At 53.7% G+C, this 20,297-nt stretch overlaps 1 long non-coding RNA gene across 1 annotated transcript; it reads right to left on the reverse strand.

Moving 5' to 3' along the window:
• Nucleotides 1-522: 522 nt before the first annotated feature.
• On the reverse strand, nt 523-19,650 carry LOC140201695 (uncharacterized). The gene is made up of 4 exons (XR_011886938.1): nt 19,457-19,650; nt 16,520-16,616; nt 5,077-5,246; nt 523-1,374 (listed from the first exon to the last, which is right to left on the reverse strand). It is a non-coding gene; the product is annotated as an uncharacterized lncRNA (long non-coding RNA).
• Between the last annotated feature and the right edge of the window lie 647 nt (nt 19,651-20,297).

Below are 20,297 nucleotides of genomic sequence, written 5' to 3' on the forward strand. Positions count from 1 at the left end.
TGATCTGGATACTGAATGAGCATTGTTGTGCCTGCAGAGAAAGTGGGTTTTGGAGGATCGATCAGGCGGATCGATCCAAATTGCTATTCCAATGGTGAAGAAGGGGTTGACTGGTGGAGAGTTGTCTATGTGTCCACCCTTGCCGGGGTGATAGCTCCACCACAGGAAAACCGGTTCCCCTGGTCAAAGTCACAGTCGGTGACTTGTGAAGGATTTCGAAGGACGACGAGAAGATCGACGGCATCAGCTCATCTGAAGACTCAACTCACTCTCTCGCTCTGTCTCTCCATCACTACTCAACTAAATACCATGAACTGAACTGAACTGAACTTTACTCAACATCGTAAGACTGTATCTTTTTACCCCTAGACTTAAAGAAGCTTGGTTTTTCACACATATATATTCCACACTTACTATTATATATAATCATTGCTAACCTGTGTGATTTATTTACATTGATATTACTGTATTGCGTAGTTACTAATAAATATTAGTAGTTTATAGCAATACGAGACTCCAAAGTGGTTTCTATTTCTGCTGGTTCTTTATTCCCGTCACGGGGTACATGACAAGTATCAAACATGAAAATGGTAAAATTTCATGATTAGAGAGGTCACTAAACAGGGTTAAGATGAAGACTGGTTACATTTCATTTGACATTGAGGGAGTGCTTTCTATGGGTGTGTTCCTCTTCAAAAAAATCAATAAATCAATCTTCCAGAGGACTGAGGGGCAACAGATCCAGTATTTTGTGTCTGCATGCTGGGTGATTTTGTGATCAAAGGTTATTCGGAAGTCAAGGATCAGGCATAAAGATGAGTGCTTATCATTCTTCTATTAAGTGTTAGAAGAACAAAGCAAAATAAAGATTGAAAAGAAAATAAACCACAAAAAAAATATGGTCTGGTCTTCTTATCGCAGAGTACTGATAGCACACATTTCATTGCTTAAGTTAACCAATGAGGTTGCCTCTGTTGAAGTAATTCAATACAAACTACTAAAACTAGGAAGTTTTCAGAAAGATACAGGGGCGACTGAAAGCATTGGAAAGCTCATTAAACTATTACATGTATATCGCTGAGAATATAAAAAATACAAATAAGCAGAAGAAATTTAAACAACAATTTTACGGCACAATCCAACAATGGATTCCAGAGCTTGGATCCATGTCTCCTCCAGTCGATGTCAGGGCAGCTGCTGACTCACTGTTCAATAATTCCCACCAGCAGGGATCCCACAAATCATTATCTGCCAGGTTCGAGTGCCCAGCGTAGTCAAGATCAATGAAGTGTTCCTTGGTTTTCATTTTCCACAAAATTTGAGGTCAATACTTTTTCGAAAGCGATCTCAAAAACTTGTGGAATTCTGATTTCACTTTGAATAAAGAAAGAAGAGAAAATTGATAAATTATACAAACACAGAGGACTTCACCCTGTCTCTGAGCATGTGATGTGTCAGTGTAGAGGGAACTTCACCCTGTGTCTAACCCCAGGAATATGTGATGGGAAGGTGTGGAGAGAACTTCACTCTGTGTTTGACCCTGGGATTGTGCGATGGGACAGTGTTGAGGGAGATTCACTCTGTGTCTGACCCCGGGAGTGTGTGATGGGACGGTGTGGAGGGAGCTTCACTCTGTGTCTGACCCCGGGAGTGTGTGATGGGACGGTGTGGAAGGAGATTCACTCTGTGTCTGACCCCGGGAGTGTGTGATGGGACAGTGTGGAGGGAGATTCACTCTGTGTCTGACCCCGGGAGTGTGTGATGGGAGGGTGTAGAGGGAGCTTCACTCTGTGTCTGACCCTGGGAATGTGAAATGGGATGGTGTGTCTGATCCCGGGAGTGTGTGATGGGACGGTGTGTCTGACCCCGGGAGTGTGTGATGGGACGGTGTGTCTGACCCCGGGAGTGTGTGATGGGACAGTGTGTCTGACCCCGGGGGTGTGTGATGGGACAGTGTAGAGGGTGCTTCACGCTGTGTCTGACCTCAGGAGTGCATGATGGGATGGTGTGTTTGACCCTGGGATTGTGCGTTGGGACAGTGTGGAGGGAGATTCACTCTGTGTCTGACCCCGGGAATGTGTGATGGGACAGTGTGGAGGGAGATTCACTCTGTGTCTGACCCCGGGAGTGTGTGATGAGACGGTGTAGAGGGAGCTTCATTCTGTGTCTGACCCCGGAAGTGTGTGATGGGACAGTGTGGAGGGAACTTCACTCTGTGTCTGACCCCGGGAGTGTGTGATGGGACAGTGTGGAGGGAGCTTCACTCTGTTCTGACCCCGGGAGTGTGTGATGGGACGGTGTAGAGGGAGCTTCACTCTGTGTCTGACCCCGGGAGTGTGTGACGGGAAAGTGTGGAGGGAGATTCACTCTGTGTCTGACCTCAGGAGTGCGTGATGGGACGTTATGTCTGACCCTGGCGGTGTGTGTTGGAATGGTGTGGAGAGAACTTCAGTCTGTGCTTGACCCTGGGATTGTGCGTTGGGACAGTGTGGAGGGAGATTCACTCTGTGTTTGACCCCGGGAGTGTGTGATGGGACTGTGTAGAGGGAGCTTCACTCTGTGTCTGACCCCAGGAATGTGAAATGGGACAGTGTGTCTGATCCCGGGAGCGTGTGATGGGACGGTGTGTCTGACCCCGGGAGCGTGATGGGACGGTGTGTCTGACCCTAAAAGTGTGATGGGACGGTGTGTCTGACCCTGGGAGCGTATGATGGGATGGTGTGTCTGACCCCGGGAGTGTGTGATGGGACGGTGTGTCTAATCCCAGGAGTGTGTGATGTGACGGTGTGTCTGATCCCGGGAGTGTGTGATGGGATGGTGTGTCTGACCCCGGGAGTGTGTGATGGGACGGTGTGTCTGACCCCAGAAGCATATGCCGGGATGGTGTGTCTGATCCCCGGAGTGTGTGATGGGACGTTGTGTCTGACCCCGGGGGTGTGTGATGGGACAGTGTAGAGGGTGCTTCACTCTGTGTCTGACCTCAGGAGTGCGTGATGGGACGTTATGTCTGACCCTGGGGGTGTGTGATGGGATGGTGTGGAGAGAAATTCAGTCTGTGTTTGACCCTGGGATTGTGCGTTGGGACAGTGTGGAGGGAGATTCACTCTGTGTCTGACCCCGGGAGTGTGTGATGGGACGTTGTGTCTGACCCCGGGGGTGTGTGATGGGACAGTGTAGAGGGTGCTTCACTCTGTGTCTGACCTCAGGAGTGCGTGATGGGACGTTATGTCTGACCCTGGGGGTGTGTGATGGGATGGTGTGGAGAGAAATTCAGTCTGTGTTTGACCCTGGGATTGTGCGTTGGGACAGTGTGGAGGGAGATTCACTCTGTGTCTGACCCCGGGAGTGTGTGATGGGACGGTGTGTCTGACCCTAAAAGTGTGATGGGATGGTGTGTCTGACCCCAGGAGCTTATGATGGGATGGTCTGTCTGACCCCGGCAGTGCGTGATGGGACGGTGTGTCAGATCCCGGGAGTGTGTGATGGGATGGTGTGTCTGACCCTGGGAGCGTGTGATTGGATGGTGTGTCTGACCCTAAAAGTGTGATGGGATGGTGTGTCTGACCCCAGGAGCTTATGATGGGATGGTCTGTCTGACCCCGGGAGTGCGTGATGGGACGGTGTGTCTGACCCCGGCAGTGTGTGATGGGACGGTTTGTCTGATCCCGGGAGTGTGTGATGTGATGGTGTGTCTGATCCCGGGAGTGTGTGATGGGATGGTGTGTCTGACCCCGGGAGTATGTGATGGGATGGTGTGTCTGACCCTGGGAGCGTGTGACGGGACAGTGTGTCTGACCGCGAGGGTGTGTGACGGGATGATGTGTCTGATCCTGGGGGTGTATGATGGGACGGTGTGTCTGACCCCGATTGTGTGTGACGGGACGGTGTGTCCTATCCCGGGGGTGTGTGATGGGACAGTGTCTCTGACCCCTGGGGTGTGTGATGGGACGGTGTGTCTGACCCCGATTGTGTGTGATGGGACAGTGTGTCCTATCCCGGGGGTGTGTGATGGGATGGTGTCTCTGACCCCTGGGGTGTGTGATGGGACGTTGTGTCTGACCCCGGGGGTGTGTGATGGGACGGTGTGTCTGACCCCGGCAGTGTGTGATGGGACGGTGTATCTGACCCCGGTAGTGTGTGATGGGATGGTGTGTCTGACCCCGGGAGTGTTGATGGGACGGTGTGTCCTATCCCAGGAGCGTATAATGGGACGGTGTGTCTGACCCCAAGGGTGTGTGATGGGACGGTGTGTCTGACCCCGGGAGTGTGTGATGGGACGGTGTGTCCTATCCCAGGAGTGTGTGATGGGCCGGTGTGTCCTATCCCGGGAGTGTGTAATGGGATGGTGTGTCTGACCCCGGGAGCATGTGATGGGACGGTGTGTCCTATCCCGGGAGCATGTGATGGGACGGTGTGTCTGATCCTGGGGGTGTACGATGGAACGGTGTGTCTGATCCCAGGAGTGTGTGATGGAACGGTGTGTCTGACCCCGGGAGTGTGTGATGGGATGGTGTGTCTGACCCCGGGGGTGTGTGATGGGACGGTGTGTCTGATCCCGAGAGTGCGTGATGGGACGGTGTGTTAATGCCGATTATACCTACTCTGACTGTCCTATACGACATCAGGAGTTTCTGTTTCAGCTCCTCCCACTTCCTCAATCTCTGGAGGCTAAATGTCTACTGATATCTTTTATAAACCTACTCTTCTCGCAGTAACCTTGACTTTTCCTCTTCCCACCCGCTCTTATAAAAATGCTATGAGCTTTTCTCAGCTCCGTCACTTCCGTTACATCTGTTTTCAGATGAGACTTTCAATTTCAGAGCATCCAAGAAGTTCTCAAATTCCACCTCAAATTCCATCTGAGCCTCCAACCTGATGGCATGAACATTGATTTCTCCAGCTTCCTGTAATTCCTCCCCTCTCTTCCTCATCTCTTTTTCTATTCCCCATTCTGACTCCTCTCTTCCCCTTTCTCTTCTCCTCCCTGATCTATCTGCTCCCCCTGGAACCCGCCATCCTTCCCCTTCTCAGCCTGAAACATCAACTATTCATTCCTCTCCATAGGCCTCTCCTGACCTGCTGAGTTCCTCCAGCATTTTGTGCCTGTTTCTCTGGATTTCCAGCATCTGCAGAATCTCTTTTGCAACTCATCACCAGGAAAATGATCACCAACAGGACGAAAAGAACAATGATTATGACAATGAATGCAGAAGTTGGTATCCCATCTTGTCTCTGTGGTTTCCATTCTAATAGAAATACATAAGTCGCAATTTAGTGAGGAAAATGTCCCAGATACTCAGAATTGGAGGAGGTGAAGGGTGAACCCGTGACCTTTGGAGATAATTCACCACGATTGAACCCTTCCTTCCCACATGGCCCTCCATTTTTCTATCATCCATGACCTTAGCCAAGAGTCTGTTAAATGTCCCTCATGTATCTAAGTGGCCTCTACCACCACCCCTGGCACTAGTGCCGGTGGTGGGGTTATCCCCCGCACACCCCCACTGGCTGTGGGGTTATCCCCCAAACACCCCCACTGGTGATGGGGTTATCCCCCGCACACCCCCACTGGCGATGGGGTTATCCCCCGCACACCCCCACTGGCGGTGGGGTTATCCCCCGCACATCCCCACTGGCAGTGGGGTTATCCCCCAAGCACCCCCACTGGCGGTGGGGTTATCCCCCGCACACTCCCACTGATGGTGGGGTTACCTCTGAACACTCCCACAGGCAGTGGGGTTATCCCCTGAACATTCCCACTGGCGGTGGGGTTATCCTCCGCACACCCCCACTGGCAGTGGGGTTATCCCCCCAACACTCCCACTGGCGGTGGGGTTACCGCCGAACGCTCCCACTGGCGGTGGGGTTATCCCACACACACCCCCACTGGTGGTGGGGTTATCCCCTGAACACTCCCACTGGCGGTGGGGTTACCTCCAAACACTCCCACTGGCAGTGGGGTTACCCGCTAAACATTCCCACTGGTGGTGGGGTTACCTCCAAACACTCCCACAGGCAGTGGGGTTATCCCCTGAACATTCCCACTGGTGGTGGGGTTATCCTCCGCACACCCCCACTGGCGGTGGGGTTATCCCCCGAACACTCCCACTGGCGGTGGGGTTATCCCCTGAACACTCCCACTGGCGGTGGGGTTACCTCCGAACACTCCCACTGGCAGTGGGGTTACCCGCTAAACATTCCCACTGGCGGTGGGGTTACCTCCGAGCACTCCCACTGGCAGTGGGGTTATCCCCCGAACACCCCCACTGGTGGTGGGGTTTCCCCCCGAACACTCCCACTGGCAGTGGGGTTACCCCCTGAACGCTCCCACTGGCGGTGGGGTTACCCCCTGAACACCCCCACTGGCGGTGGGGTTATCCCCAAACACCCCCACTGATGGTGGGGTTATCCCCTGAACACCCCCACTGGCGGTGGGGTTATCCCCCGAACACTCCCACTGGTGGTGGAGTTACCCCCCGAAAGCTCCCACTGGCGGTGGGGTTACCCCCCCCCCGAACACCCCCACTGACGGTGGGGTTATCCCCCCGAATGCTCCCACTGGCGGTGGGGTTATCCCCCGAACAAGCCCACTGGCTGTGTGGTTATCCCTGAACACTCCCACTGGCGGTGGGGTTATCCCCCGAACACCCCCACTGGTGGTGGGGTTTCCCCCCGAACACTCCCACTGGCAGTGGGGTTACCCCCTGAACGCTCCCACTGGCGGTGGGGTTACCCCCTGAACACCCCCACTGGCGGTGGGGTTATCCCCAAACACCCCCACTGATGGTGGGGTTATCCCCTGAACACCCCCACTGGCGGTGGGGTTATCCCCCGAACACTCCCACTGGTGGTGGAGTTACCCCCCGAAAGCTCCCACTGGCGGTGGGGTTACCCCCCCCGAACACCCCCACTGACGGTGGGGTTATCCCCCCGAACACTCCCACTGGCAGTGGGGTTACCCGCTAAACATTCCCACTGGCGGTGGGGTTACCTCCGAACACTCCCACTGGCAGTGGGGTTATCCCACACACACCCCCACTGGTGGTGGGGTTATCCCCTGAACACTCCCACTGGCGGTGGGGTTACCTCCAAACACTCCCACTGGCAGTGGGGTTACCCGCTAAACATTCCCACTGGTGGTGGGGTTACCTCCGAACACTCCCACAGGCAGTGGGGTTATCCCCTGAACATTCCCACTGGTGGTGGGGTTATCCTCCGCACACCCCCACTGGCGGTGGGGTTATCCCCCGAACACTCCCACTGGCGGTGGGGTTATCCCCTGAACACTCCCACTGGCGGTGGGGTTACCTCCGAACACTCCCACTGGCAGTGGGGTTACCCGCTAAACATTCCCACTGGCGGTGGGGTTACCTCCGAACACTCCCACTGGCAGTGGGGTTATCCCCCGAACACCCCCACTGGTGGTGGGGTTTCCCCCCGAACACTCCCACTGGCAGTGGGGTTACCCCCTGAACGCTCCCACTGGCGGTGGGGTTACCCCCTGAACACCCCCACTGGCGGTGGGGTTATCCCCAAACACCCCCACTGATGGTGGGGTTATCCCCTGAACACCCCCACTGGCGGTGGGGTTATCCCCCGAACACTCCCACTGGTGGTGGAGTTACCCCCCGAAAGCTCCCACTGGCGGTGGGGTTACCCCCCCCCCGAACACCCCCACTGACGGTGGGGTTATCCCCCCGAATGCTCCCACTGGCGGTGGGGTTATCCCCCGAACAAGCCCACTGGCTGTGTGGTTATCCCTGAACACTCCCACTGGCGGTGGGGTTATCCCCCGAACACCCCCACTGGTGGTGGGGTTTCCCCCCGAACACTCCCACTGGCAGTGGGGTTACCCCCTGAACGCTCCCACTGGCGGTGGGGTTACCCCCTGAACACCCCCACTGGCGGTGGGGTTATCCCCAAACACCCCCACTGATGGTGGGGTTATCCCCTGAACACCCCCACTGGCGGTGGGGTTATCCCCTAAACACCCCCACTGGCGGTGGGGTTATCCCCCGAACACTCCCACTGGTGGTGGAGTTACCCCCCGAAAGCTCCCACTGGCGGTGGGGTTACCCCCCCCGAACACCCCCACTGACGGTGGGGTTATCCCCCCGAATGCTCCCACTGGCGGTGGGGTTATCCCCCGAACAAGCCCACTGGCTGTGTGGTTATCCCTGAACACTCCCACTGGCGGTGGGGTTATAGAACATAGAACATAGAATAGTACAGTACAGGCCCATTCAGCCCACGATGTTGTGCAGACCCTCAAACCCTGCCTCCCATATAAGCCCCCACCTTAGATTCCTCCATATACCTGTCTAGTAGTCTCTTAAACTTCACTAGTGTATCTGCCTCCATCACTGACTCAGGCAGTGCATTCCACGCACCAACCACTCTCTGAGTAAAAAACCTTCCTCTAATATCCCCCTTGAACTTCCCACACCTTACCTTAAAGCCATGTCCTCTTATGAGAGAAAACTGGCAGGGAACATAAAAACTGACTGTAAAAGCTTTTATAGATATGTAAAAAGGAAAAGACTGGTAAAGACAAATGTAGGTCCCCTACAGACAGAAACAGGTAAATTGATTATGGGGAGCAAGGACATGGCAGACCAATTGAATAATTACTTTGGTTCTGTCTTCACTAAGGAGGACATAAATAATCTTCCAGAAATAGTAGGGGACAGAGGGTCCAGTGAGATGGAGCAACTGAGCGAAATACTTGTTAGTAGGGAAGTGGTGTTAGGTAAATTGAAGGGATTAAAGGCAGATAAATCCCCAGGGCCAGATGGTCTGCATCCTAGAGTGCTTAAGGAAGTAGCCCAAGAAATAGTGGATGCATTAGTGATAATTTTTCAAAACTCGTTAGATTCTGGACTAGTTCCTGAGGATTGGAGGGTGGCTAATGTAACTCCACTTTTTAAAAAAGGAGGGAGAGAGAAACTGGGGAATTATAGACCGGTTAGCCTAACATCGGTGGTGGGGAAACTGCTGGAGTCAGTTATCAAAGATGTGATAACAGCACATTTGGAAAGCGGTGAAATCATCGGACAAAGTCAGCATGGATTTGTGAAAGGAAAATCATGTCTGACGAATCTCATAGAATTTTTTGAGGATGTAACCAGTAGAGTGGATAGGGGAGAACCAGTGGATGTGGTATATTTGGATTTTCAAAAGGCTTTTGACAAGGTCCCACACAGGAAATTAGTGTGCAAACTTAAAGCACACGGTATTGCGGGTAAGGTATTGGTGTGGGTGGAGAGTTGGTTAGCAGACAGGAAGCAAAGAGTGGGAATAAACGGGACCTTTTCAGAATGGCAGGCGGTGACTAGTGGGGTACCGCAAGGCTCAGTGCTGGGACCACAGTTGTTTACAATATATATTAATGACTTGGATGAGGGAATTAAATGCAGCATCTCCAAGTTTGCGGATGACACGAAGCTGGGTGGCAGTGTTAGCTGTGAGGAGAATGCTAAGAGGATGCAGAGTGACTTGGATAGGTTGGGTGAGTGGGCAAATTCATGGCAGATGCAATTTAATGTGGATAAATGTGAAGTTATCCACTTCGGTGGCAAAAATAGGAAAACAGATTATTATCTGAAGGGTGGCCGATTAGGAAAAGGGGAGGTGCAACGAGACCTGGGTGTCATTATACACCAGTCATTGAAAGTGGGCATGCAGGTACAGCAGGCGGTGAAAAAGGCGAATGGTATGCTGGCATTTATAGCGAGAGGTTTCGAGTACAGGAGCAGGGAGGTACTACTGCAGTTGTACAAGGCCTTGGTGAGACCACACCTGGAGTATTGTGTGCAGTTTTGGTCCCCTAATCTGAGGAAAGACATTCTTGCCATAGAGGGAGTACAAAGAAGGTTCACCAGATTGATTCCTGGGATGGCAGGACTTTCATATGAAGAGAGACTGGATGAACTGGGCTTGTACTCGTTGGAATTTAGAAGATTGAGGGGGGATCTGATTGAGACGTATAAGATCCTAAAGGGATTGGACAGGCTAGATGCAAGAAGATTATTCCCGATGTTGGGGAAGTCCAGAACGAGGGGCCACAGTTTGAGGATAGAGGGGAAGCCTTTTAGGACCGAGATTAGGAAAAACTTCTTCACACAGAGAGTGGTGAATCTGTGGAATTCTCTGCCACAGGAAACAGTTGAGGCCAGTTCATTGGCATGAAAGGAGCCACCTGGATTTGAACCCGTGACCATTTGCCTCAAAGCCCAGTGCGGATGCCATTACTCCACCAGCCACCTATTTCTGGCCTGGGAAAAACAGGGGAGGGGTGTAGGGTCTGGAGAGTATGACAGAGATAGGGATGGTGTAGGGGCCAGAGAGTGCCACAGAGATGGGGTAGGGTGTAGGGTCCGGAGAGTGCCACAGAGATGGGGAGGGGTGTAGGTTCCGGAGAGTGTTACAGAGATGGGGAGGGGAGTAATGTCTGGAGAGTGTTACAGAGATGGGGAAGGGTGTAGGTTCCACGGAGTGTCACAGACATGGGGAAGGATGTAGGGTCCGGAGAGTGTCACAGATATGGGGAGGGGTGTAGGGTCCGGAGAGTGTCACAGAGATAGGGAGGGTGTAGGGGCCAGAAAGTGTCACAGAGATGGGGAGGGGTGTAGGGTCTGGAGAGTGTCACAGAGATGGTGGAGGGTGTAGGGTCTGGAGAGTGTTACAGAGATGGTGGAGGGTGGAGGGACTGGAAGAAGAGGTCACAGAGATGGGGAGGGTCGGGAGAGTGTTACAGAGATGTGGGAGGGTGTAGGGTCTGGGGAGTGTGACAGAGATGGGGAAGGGTGTAGGGCTTGGAGAGTGTGACAGAGATGGGGAGGGTGTAGGTTCTGGAGAGTGTCACAGAGATGGTGGAGGGTGGAGGGTCTGGAGAGTGTCACAGATGGGAGGTGTGTAGGGTCCGGAGAGTGTCACAGAGATGGGGAGGGTGTAGGGTCGGGAGAGTGTGACAGAGATAGGGAGGGTGGAGGGTCTGGAGAGTGTGACAGAGATGGTGGAGGGTGGAGGGTCTGGAGAGTGTTACAGAGATGGTGGAGGGTGGAGGGTCTGGAGAGTGTCACAGATGGGGAGGTGTGTAGTCTGGAGAGTGTCACAGATGTGGGGGTGTAGGGTCTGGAGAGTGTCACAGAGATGGGGAGGGTGTAGGGTCCAGAGAGTGTGACAGTGATGGGGAGGGTGGAGGTTCTGGAGAGTGTCACAGAGATGGTGGAGGGTGGAGGGTCTGGAGAGTGTTACAGAGATGGGGGAGGGTGTAGGGTCGGGAGAGTGTGACAGAGATGGGAGGGTGTAGGGTCGGGAGAGTGTGACAGAGATAGGGAGGGTGGAGGGTCTGGAGAGTGTGACAGAGATGGTGGAGGGTGGAGGGTCTGGAGAGTGTCACGGATGGGAAGGTGTGTAGAGTCTGGAGAGTGTCACAGATGGGGAGGGGTGTAGGGTCTGGAGAGTGTCACAGAGATGGGGAGGGTGTAGGGTCCAGAGAGTGTGACAGTGATGGGGAGGGTGTAGGTTCTGGAGAGTGTCACAGAGATTGTGGAGCTTGGAGGGTCTGGAGAGTGTTACAGAGATGGGGGAGGGTGTGGGTCGGGAGAGTGTGACAGAGATGGGGAAGGGTGTAGGGCTTGGAGAGTGTGACAGAGATGGGGAGGGTGTAGGGTCTGAAGTGTGTCACAGAGATGGGGAGGGTGTAGGTTCTGGAGAGTGTCACAGGGATGGTGGAGGGTGGAGGGTCTGGAGAGTGTTACAGAGATGGGGGAGGGAGTAGGGTCGGGAGAGTGTGTCACAGATGGGGAGGGGTGTAGGGTCCGGAGAGTGTCACAGAGATGGGGAGGGTGTAGGGTCGGGAGAGTGTATCAGAGATGGGGGAGGGTGTAGGGTCTGGAGAGTGTTGCAGAGGTGGGGGAGGGTGTACGGTCTGGAGAGTGTGACAGAGATGGGGAGGGTGTAGGGTACGGAGAGTGTGACAGAGTTGGGGAGGGGTGTAGGGTCCAGAGAGTGTCACAGAGATAGGGAGGTGTGTAGGGTCTGGAGAGTGTCACAGATGGGGATGTGTGTGGAGTCTGGAGAGTGTCACAGAGATGGGGAGGGTGTAGGGTCCAGAGAGTGTGACAGTGATGGGGAGGGTGTAGGTTCTGGAAAGTGTCACAGAGATGAGGAGGGGTGTAGGGTCTGGAGAGTGTCACAGATGGGGAGGGGTGTAGGGTCCGGAGAGTGTTACAGAGATGGGGGAGGGTGTAGGGTCTGGAGAGTGTTACAGAGATGGGGGAGGGTGTAGGGTCCGGAGAGTGTGACAGAGATGGGGAGGGTGTAGGGTACAGAGAGTGTGACAGAGTTGGGGAGGAGTGTAGGGTCCGGAGAGTGTCACAGAGATGGGGAGGGGTGTAGGGTCTGGAGAGTGTGACAGAGATAGGGAGGGTGGAGGGTCTGGAGAGTGTGACAGAGATGGTAGAGGGTGGAGGGTCTGGAGAGTGTCACAGAGATGGTGGAGGGTGTAGGGTCTGGAGAGTGTTACAGAGATGGTGGAGGGTGGAGGGACTGGAGAGAGTCACAGAGATGGGGAGGGTCGGGAGAGTGTTACAGAGATGTGGGAGGGTGTAGGGTCTGGGGAGTGTTACAGAGATGGGGAGAGTGTAGGGTTTGGAGAGTGTGACAGAGATGGGGAGGGTGTAGGGTACGGAGAGCATAACAGAGTTGGGGAGAGGTGTAGGGTCCGGAGAGTGTCACAGATGGGGAGGGGTGTAGGGTCTGGAGAGTGTCACAGAGATGGGGAGGGTGTAGGTTCTGGAGAGTGTCACAGAGATGGGGGAGGGAGTAGGATCGGGAGAGTGTGACAGAGATGGGGAAGGGTGTAGGGCTTGGAGAGTGTGACAGAGATGGGGAGGGTGTAGGTTCTGGAGAGTGTCACAGAGATGGTGGAGGGTGGAGGGTCTGGAGAGTGTCACAGATGGGGGAGGTGTAGGGTCCGGAGAGTGTCACAGAGATGGGAGGGTGTAGGGTCGGGAGAGTGTGACAGAGATAGGGAGGGTGGAGGGTCTGGAGAGTGTGACAGAGATGGTGGAGGGTGGAGGGTCTGGAGAGTGTTACAGAGATGGTGGAGGGTGGAGGGTCTGGAGAGTGTCACAGATGGGAGGTGTGTAGAGTCTGGAGAGTGTCACAGATGTGGAGGGGTGTAGGGTCTGGAGAGTGTCACAGAGATGGGGAGGGTGTAGGGTCCAGAGAGTGTGACAGTGATGGGGAGGGTGGAGGTTCTGGAGAGTGTCACAGAGATGGTGGAGGGTGGAGGGTCTGGAGAGTGTTACAGAGATGGGGGAGGGTGTAGGGTCGGGAGAGTGTGACAGAGATGGGGAGGGTGTAGGGTCGGGAGAGTGTGACAGAGATAGGGAGGGTGGAGGGTCTGGAGAGTGTGACAGAGATGGTGGAGGGTGGAGGGTCTGGAGAGTGTCACGGATGGGAAGGTGTGTAGAGTCTGGAGAGTGTCACAGATGGGGAGGGGTGTAGGGTCTGGAGAGTGTCACAGAGATGGGGAGGGTGTAGGGTCCAGAGAGTGTGACAGTGATGGGGAGGGTGTAGGTTCTGGAGAGTGTCACAGAGATTGTGGAGCTTGGAGGGTCTGGAGAGTGTTACAGAGATGGGGGAGGGTGTGGGGTCGGGAGAGTGTGACAGAGATGGGGAAGGGTGTAGGGCTTGGAGAGTGTGACAGAGATGGGGAGGGTGTAGGGTCTGAAGTGTGTCACAGAGATGGGGAGGGTGTAGGTTCTGGAGAGTGTCACAGGGATGGTGGAGGGTGGAGGGTCTGGAGAGTGTTACAGAGATGGGGGAGGGAGTAGGGTCGGGAGAGTGTGTCACAGATGGGGAGGGGTGTAGGGTCCGGAGAGTGTCACAGAGATGGGGAGGGTGTAGGGTCGGGAGAGTGTATCAGAGATGGGGGAGGGTGTAGGGTCTGGAGAGTGTTGCAGAGGTGGGGGAGGGTGTACGGTCTGGAGAGTGTGACAGAGATGGGGAGGGTGTAGGGTACGGAGAGTGTGACAGAGTTGGGGAGGGGTGTAGGGTCCAGAGAGTGTCACAGAGATAGGGAGGTGTGTAGGGTCTGGAGAGTGTCACAGATGGGGATGTGTGTAGAGTCTGGAGAGTGTCACAGAGATGGGGAGGGTGTAGGGTCCAGAGAGTGTGACAGTGATGGGGAGGGTGTAGGTTCTGGAAAGTGTCACAGAGATGAGGAGGGGTGTAGGGTCTGGAGAGTGTCACAGATGGGGAGGGGTGTAGGGTCCGGAGAGTGTTACAGAGATGGGGGAGGGTGTAGGGTCTGGAGAGTGTTACAGAGATGGGGGAGGGGTGTAGGGTCCGGAGAGTGTGACAGAGATGGGGAGGGTGTAGGGTACGGAGAGTGTGACAGAGTTGGGGAGGAGTGTAGGGTCCGGAGAGTGTCACAGAGATGGGGAGGGGTGTAGGGTCTGGAGAATGTCACAGAGATGGTGAGGGGTATAGGGTCTGGAGAGTGTCACAGAGATGGGGAGGGGTGTAGGGTCGGGAGAGTGTCACAGAGATGGGGAGGGGTGTAGGGTCGGGAGAGTGTATCAGAGATGGGGGAGGGTGTAGGGTCTGGAGAGTGTTGCAGAGGTGGGGGAGGGTGTACGGTCTGGAGAGTGTGACACAGATGGGGAAGGGTGTAGGGCTTGGAGAGTGTGACAGAGATGGGGAGGGTGTAGGTTCTGGAGAGTGTCACAGAGATGGTGGATGGTGGAGGGTGGAGGGTCTGGAGAGTGTCTCAGATGGGGAGGTGTGTAGGGTCCGGAGAGTGTCACAGAGATGGGGAGGGTGTAGGGTCGGGAGAGTGTGACAGAGATGGGGAGGGTGTAGGGTCTGGAGAGCTTGACAGAGATGGGGAGGGTGTAGGGTCGGGAGAGTGTGACAGAGATAGGGAGGGTGGAGGGTCTGGAGAGTGTGACAGAGATGGTAGAGGGTGGAGGGTCTGGAGAGTGTCACAGAGATGGTGGAGGGTGGAGGGTCCAGAGAGTGTGACAGTGATGGGGAGGGTGTAGGTTCTGGAGAGTGTCACAGAGATGGCGGAGGTTGGAGGGTCTGGAGAGTGTTACAGAGATGGGGGAGGGAGTAGGGTCGGGAGAGTGTGACAGAGATGGGGAAGGGTGTAGGGCTTGGAGAGTGTGACAGAGATGGGGAGGGTGTAGGTTCTGGAGAGTGTCACAGATGTGGAGGGGTGTAGGGTCTGGAGAGTGTCACAGAGATGGGGAGGGTGTAGGGTCCAGAGAGTGTGACAGTGATGGGGAGGGTGTTGGTTCTGGAGAGTGTCACAGAGATGGTGGAGGGTGGAGGGTCTGGAGAGTGTTACAGAGATGGGGGAGAGTGTTACAGAGATGGGGGAGGGTGTAGGGTCGGGAGAGTGTGACAGAGATGGGGAGGGTGTAGGGTCGGGAGAGTGTGACAGAGATAGGGAGGGTGGAGGGTCTGGAGAGTGTGACAGAGATGGTGGAGGGTGGAGGGTCTGGAGAGTGTGACAAGATGGTGGAGGGTGGAGGGTCTGGAGAGTGTTACAGAGATGGTGGAGGGCGAGGGTCTGGAGAGTGTCACGGATGGGAAGGTGTGTAGAGTCCGGAGAGTGTCACAGATGGGGAGGGGTGTAGGGTCTGGAGAGTTTTACAGAGATGGGGGAGGGAGTAGGGTCGGGAGAGTGTGACAGAGATGGGGAAGGGTGTAGGGCTTGGAGAGTGTCACAGAGATGGGGAGGGTGTAGATTCGGGAGAGTGTGACAGAGATAGGGAGGGTGGAGGGTCTGGAGAGTGTGACAGAGATGGTGGAGGGTGGAGGGTCTGGAGAGTGTTACAGAGATGGTGGAGGGTGGAGGGTCTGGAGAGTGTCACAGATGGGGAGGTGTGTAGAGTCTGAGAGTGTCACAGATGTGGAGGGGTGTAGGGTCTGGAGAGTGTCACAGAGATGGGGAGGGTGTAGGGTCCAGAGAGTGTGACAGTGATGGGGAGGGTGTAGGTTCTGGAGAGTGTCACAGAGATGGTGGAGGGTGGAGGGTCTGGAGAGTGTTACAGAGATGGGGGAGGGTGTAGGGTCGGGAGAGTGTGACAGAGATGGGGAGGGTGTAGGGTCGGGAGAGTGTGACAGAGATAGGGAGGGTGGAGGGTCTGGAGAGTGTGACAGGGATGGTGGAGGGTGGAGGGTCTGGAGAGTGTTACAGAGATCGGGGAGGGAGTAGGGTCGGGAGAGTGTCACAGAGATGGGGAGGGTGTAGGGTCGGGAGAGTGTCACAGAGATGTGAGCGTGTGGGGTCCAGAGTGTGTCACAGAGATGGGGAGTGTGTTGTGTCCAGAGAGTGTGATAGAGATGGGGAGGGTGTATGGTCCTGAGAGTGTCACAGAGATGGGGAGGGGTGTAGTGTCCGGAATGCTATACTGTGTTGTGGTGGGGTGTAGGGACTGTAGAGCTCACAGAGATGGTGACCTCTGCAGAAGAGGAGCAGGATTAGCCAGATGCATACCTTCATCACGAACGTGGATGACTCCCTCTACTGTTGTATGTTTATTCCAAGCCCGGCATAAGTAATCTCCAAACTGCCGATGATGGATTGAGTTTACCTGTGCACACGAACAGGAGAGAGGTGGTGAACTGGCTGAGTGGCCTAATTCTGCCCCCATGTCTCTGGGTGATCATCAGTCTGTCTCTGTGCACCCTGTGCTCCTTATAACTCAAGTCCCCCAGTGACACCAACATCCTTGTGAATTATCTTCTGCACCTTCTCCAGTTTAATCACCCCTATCACACCCTTTGTCCCTGTACCCACCCTGTCGAGAATCCTCAGGGACCTTTAGTGTGCTGAAGACCCCTCTCAGTCTTCAGAATCAACAGACACACAGTCACCCACCCCGACTGTCTGACATCTCCTTATCAGGGCACGTTGTTGTCAATGGTGCGGCCAACTCCTGAGAACGGTCGTGATCCCAGCATCTGGTGTGTGTGCGTGTGTGTTTGTGTGTGTGATGGGTCTGTGTATGTGTGATGGGGGTGTGTGTGATGTGTGTATGTGATGTGTGTGTGTTTGTGTGTGTGATGGGTGTGTGTATGTGTGATGTGTGTGTTTGTGTGTGTGTGTGTGTGTGTGTGTGTGTGTGTGTGTGATAGGTGTGCCTGAGTGTGTGGTGTGTGTATGAGTGTGAGTGTGAGTGTGTGTGTGATAGGTGTGTGTGAGTGAGTGTATGTGTCTCTCTGTGATGGGGTGTGGGTATGTGTGAGTGTCTATGTGTGTGTAATGGGTGTGTGTGTGTGTGTGTGTGAGTGTGAGAGAGAGTGATGGGTGTGTGTGTGTGATAGGTGTGTGCGTGCCTGTGTCCGTGTGTGATAGGTGTGTGTGTCTGTGTCTGTGTCTGTGATGGGTGTGTGTGTGTGTGTGTGTGAGTGAGAGATGGGTGTGTGTATGTGAGATGTGTGTGTGTTTCTGGGTGTGTGTGTGATGGGTGTGTGTGTGTGTGGTGTGTGTGTGTGGTGTGTGTGAGTGTGAGTGTGTGTGTGATAGGTGTGTGTGAGTGAGTGTATGTGTCTCTCTGTGATGGGGTGTGGGTATGTGTGAGTGTCTATGTGTGTGTAATGGGTGTGTGTGTGTGTGTGTGTGTGTGTGTGTGAGGGAGTGATGGGTGTGTGTGTGTGATAGGTGTGTGCGTCTGTGTGTGTGTGTGATAGGTGTGTGCGTGTCCGTGTCCGTGTGTGATAGGTGTGTGTGTCTGTGTCTGTGATGGGTGTGTGTGTGTGTGTGATAGGTGTGTGCGTGTCTGTGTCCGTGTGTGATAGGTGTGTGTGTCTGTGTCTGTGATGGGTGTGTGTGTGTGTGTGTGTGTGAGTGAGAGATGGGTGTGTGTATGTGTGATGTGTGTGTGTTTCTGGGTGTGTGTGTGATAGGTGTGTCTGAGTGTGTGTGTGTGTGTGTGTGTGTCTGAGTGTGTGTGTGTGTGTGTGTGTGTGTGTGTTCGAGTGTGTGTGTCTGTGTGTGATAGGTGCATGGGTGTGTGTGTGTGTCTGTGTGTGATAGGTGTAGGGGTGTGTGTGTGTGTGTGCGCATGTGTATGACTGTGTGTGTCTGTGTGTGTATGAGATGGGTGTGTGTGTGTGTGTGATGGGTGTGTGTGTGTGTGTGATAGGTGTGTGTGTCTGTGTGTATGAGATGGGTGTGTGTGTGTGTGTGATGGGTGTGTGTGTGTGTGTGATAGGTGTGTGTGTCTGTGTGTATGAGATGGGTGTGTGTGTGTGTGTGTGTGTGATGGGTGTGTACGTCTATGTGTGTGTGTGTGTGTGTCTATATCTGTGTGTGTCTGTGTGTGTGTGTGATAGGTGTGTGTGTCTATGTCTGTGTGTGATAGGTGTGTGTGTCTATGTCTGTGTGTGTGTGTGTGTGTGTGTGTGTGTGGGGGTGTGTGTGTGTGTGTGATAGGTGTGTGTGTGATAGGTGTGTGTGTGTGTGAGAGAGAGATGGGTGCAGTCTGAGGTGTTAACAGGAATGTGGAGAATGGGAATAAGGACGGGCTGGTGTCTATTTCTAAAAGAGAATCAGTACCGTAACAGATCCTTCCGGCCCAAGGAGCCCACTCTGCCCCATTACACCCATGTCACCAATTCACCTACTGACCCACGTTGGAGACAACTGGAGCACCCGGAGGAGAACCACACAATCACAGGGAGATCATACAATCTCCTTACAGACGGTGGCGGGAAGTAAACCTGGGTTGCTGGCGCTGGAATGACCTCACACGAACCACCATGCTACCGTCCCAAAAATCAGGCAAAGTAACACTTTGAACTACAATTCACAATGCTGTTAAAATATAAATACATGATAGTATTTATCTATTTATGCACATTTTATTCCACATCTTTATTCGTATAATTGTTGAATATTTCAACAAGGCATGAGCAATAATCTTTCAAGAATCACTAGATTCTGGCATGGTTCTGGAGGACTGAAAATGTGGGGGATCTCATTGAAACCTATCAAATATTCAAAGGCCTAGTTTGAGGGGATGTGGAGACGATGTTTCCTATGGTGGGGAAGTCGAAGACCAGAGGACACAGCCTCAGAATAGAGGGATGGCCATTCAGAATAGAGATCAGCAACTTCTTTAGCCAGATGGTGGTGACTCTGTGAAATAGAGTTCTTCATCAGTCACGATGTGAAAGGTTACAGGGAGCAGACAGGAGAATGAGGTTGAGAGGGAAAATGGATCACCCATGGTGAAATGGTGGAGCAGACTCGATGGGCTGAATGGCCTAATTCTGCTCCTATATCTTATGGTCTAATGGGTTTTTTGTTGCATGTGACACCCTGACCAACTCACCGTGCAAATTCCTCTTACATGTAAATGTGTAATAATAAATAAAGTAGATACTCCTTGAAAAGATTGACTTTAACCCTGTGACAATATTAGATTACCCTCAGTTCCGTGTTCACTGGGACGTTACTGTGCAAAGTCGTATGACTGATGTTAACAGATCTCTGCTGGTCCGGACTTATCCAGGTGGAGATAAAGTTACAACTTCCAAGGAAGGAACATTTTAGGGTGAGGTTTCTCCCAACAGAGGTGTAGACAGTCTGCTCCGAAGGGCTGACCAAGGAGAGGAAACTGGCAGCTGTGGACAGACAGAAAAGCTGGTTAATGCTTCACCCAAAGGGAACGTCGGCAAAGAGGGTAAACACAGACATACTCTGGGCTAGTGGTATCTAGAGAGAAACTCTGATTTGCTGCTCCACTGCGAAACCTCTGAGGCATGCCTACCCCGAAGAAATTTAAATCTTCTCTTTGATGGGAGGTCAGTGATGGTCTCTCTCACCATTCCCCCCCACCCCCACTGCCACCCCTATGTGGTTTCTGCACTCCCTACTCTTCAATCGTGCTCACCCAGACTCCCTACCACTGCCACAACAGTGAACGAAAGGCACAGGGAGAAGACGAATGAAAGAAAGAGAGGGAGGGACAAAGCGAGAGTGGAAGGGAGAGAGACAAAGAGATGTTTAGTAGCCAGGGAGTTTTACACAAATGGGAGAGCTTCTCTGAGACCACACCAGTCATTCTCAGATTGGTCCAGGATACCAACATCTATCATCTGGTTCCTGTGTACTCTGAGGGGAATCGGTGCTCACCTCACACTGGTGTGAGGGCTCTTAGGAAAGATCTGTGGAAAGAGAAGTCAGTAACAACGATCCCTGTACCGTGTTTGGAAGTTATTCCTTTCCTGTTGGGAACACCCAGCAGGTCAGTCAGTGTCTGCAGAAG

Source organism: Mobula birostris, chromosome 8 (assembly GCF_030028105.1).
Source record: "Mobula birostris isolate sMobBir1 chromosome 8, sMobBir1.hap1, whole genome shotgun sequence".
In the NCBI taxonomy this organism is placed as follows: Eukaryota; Metazoa; Chordata; class Chondrichthyes; order Myliobatiformes; family Myliobatidae; genus Mobula; species Mobula birostris.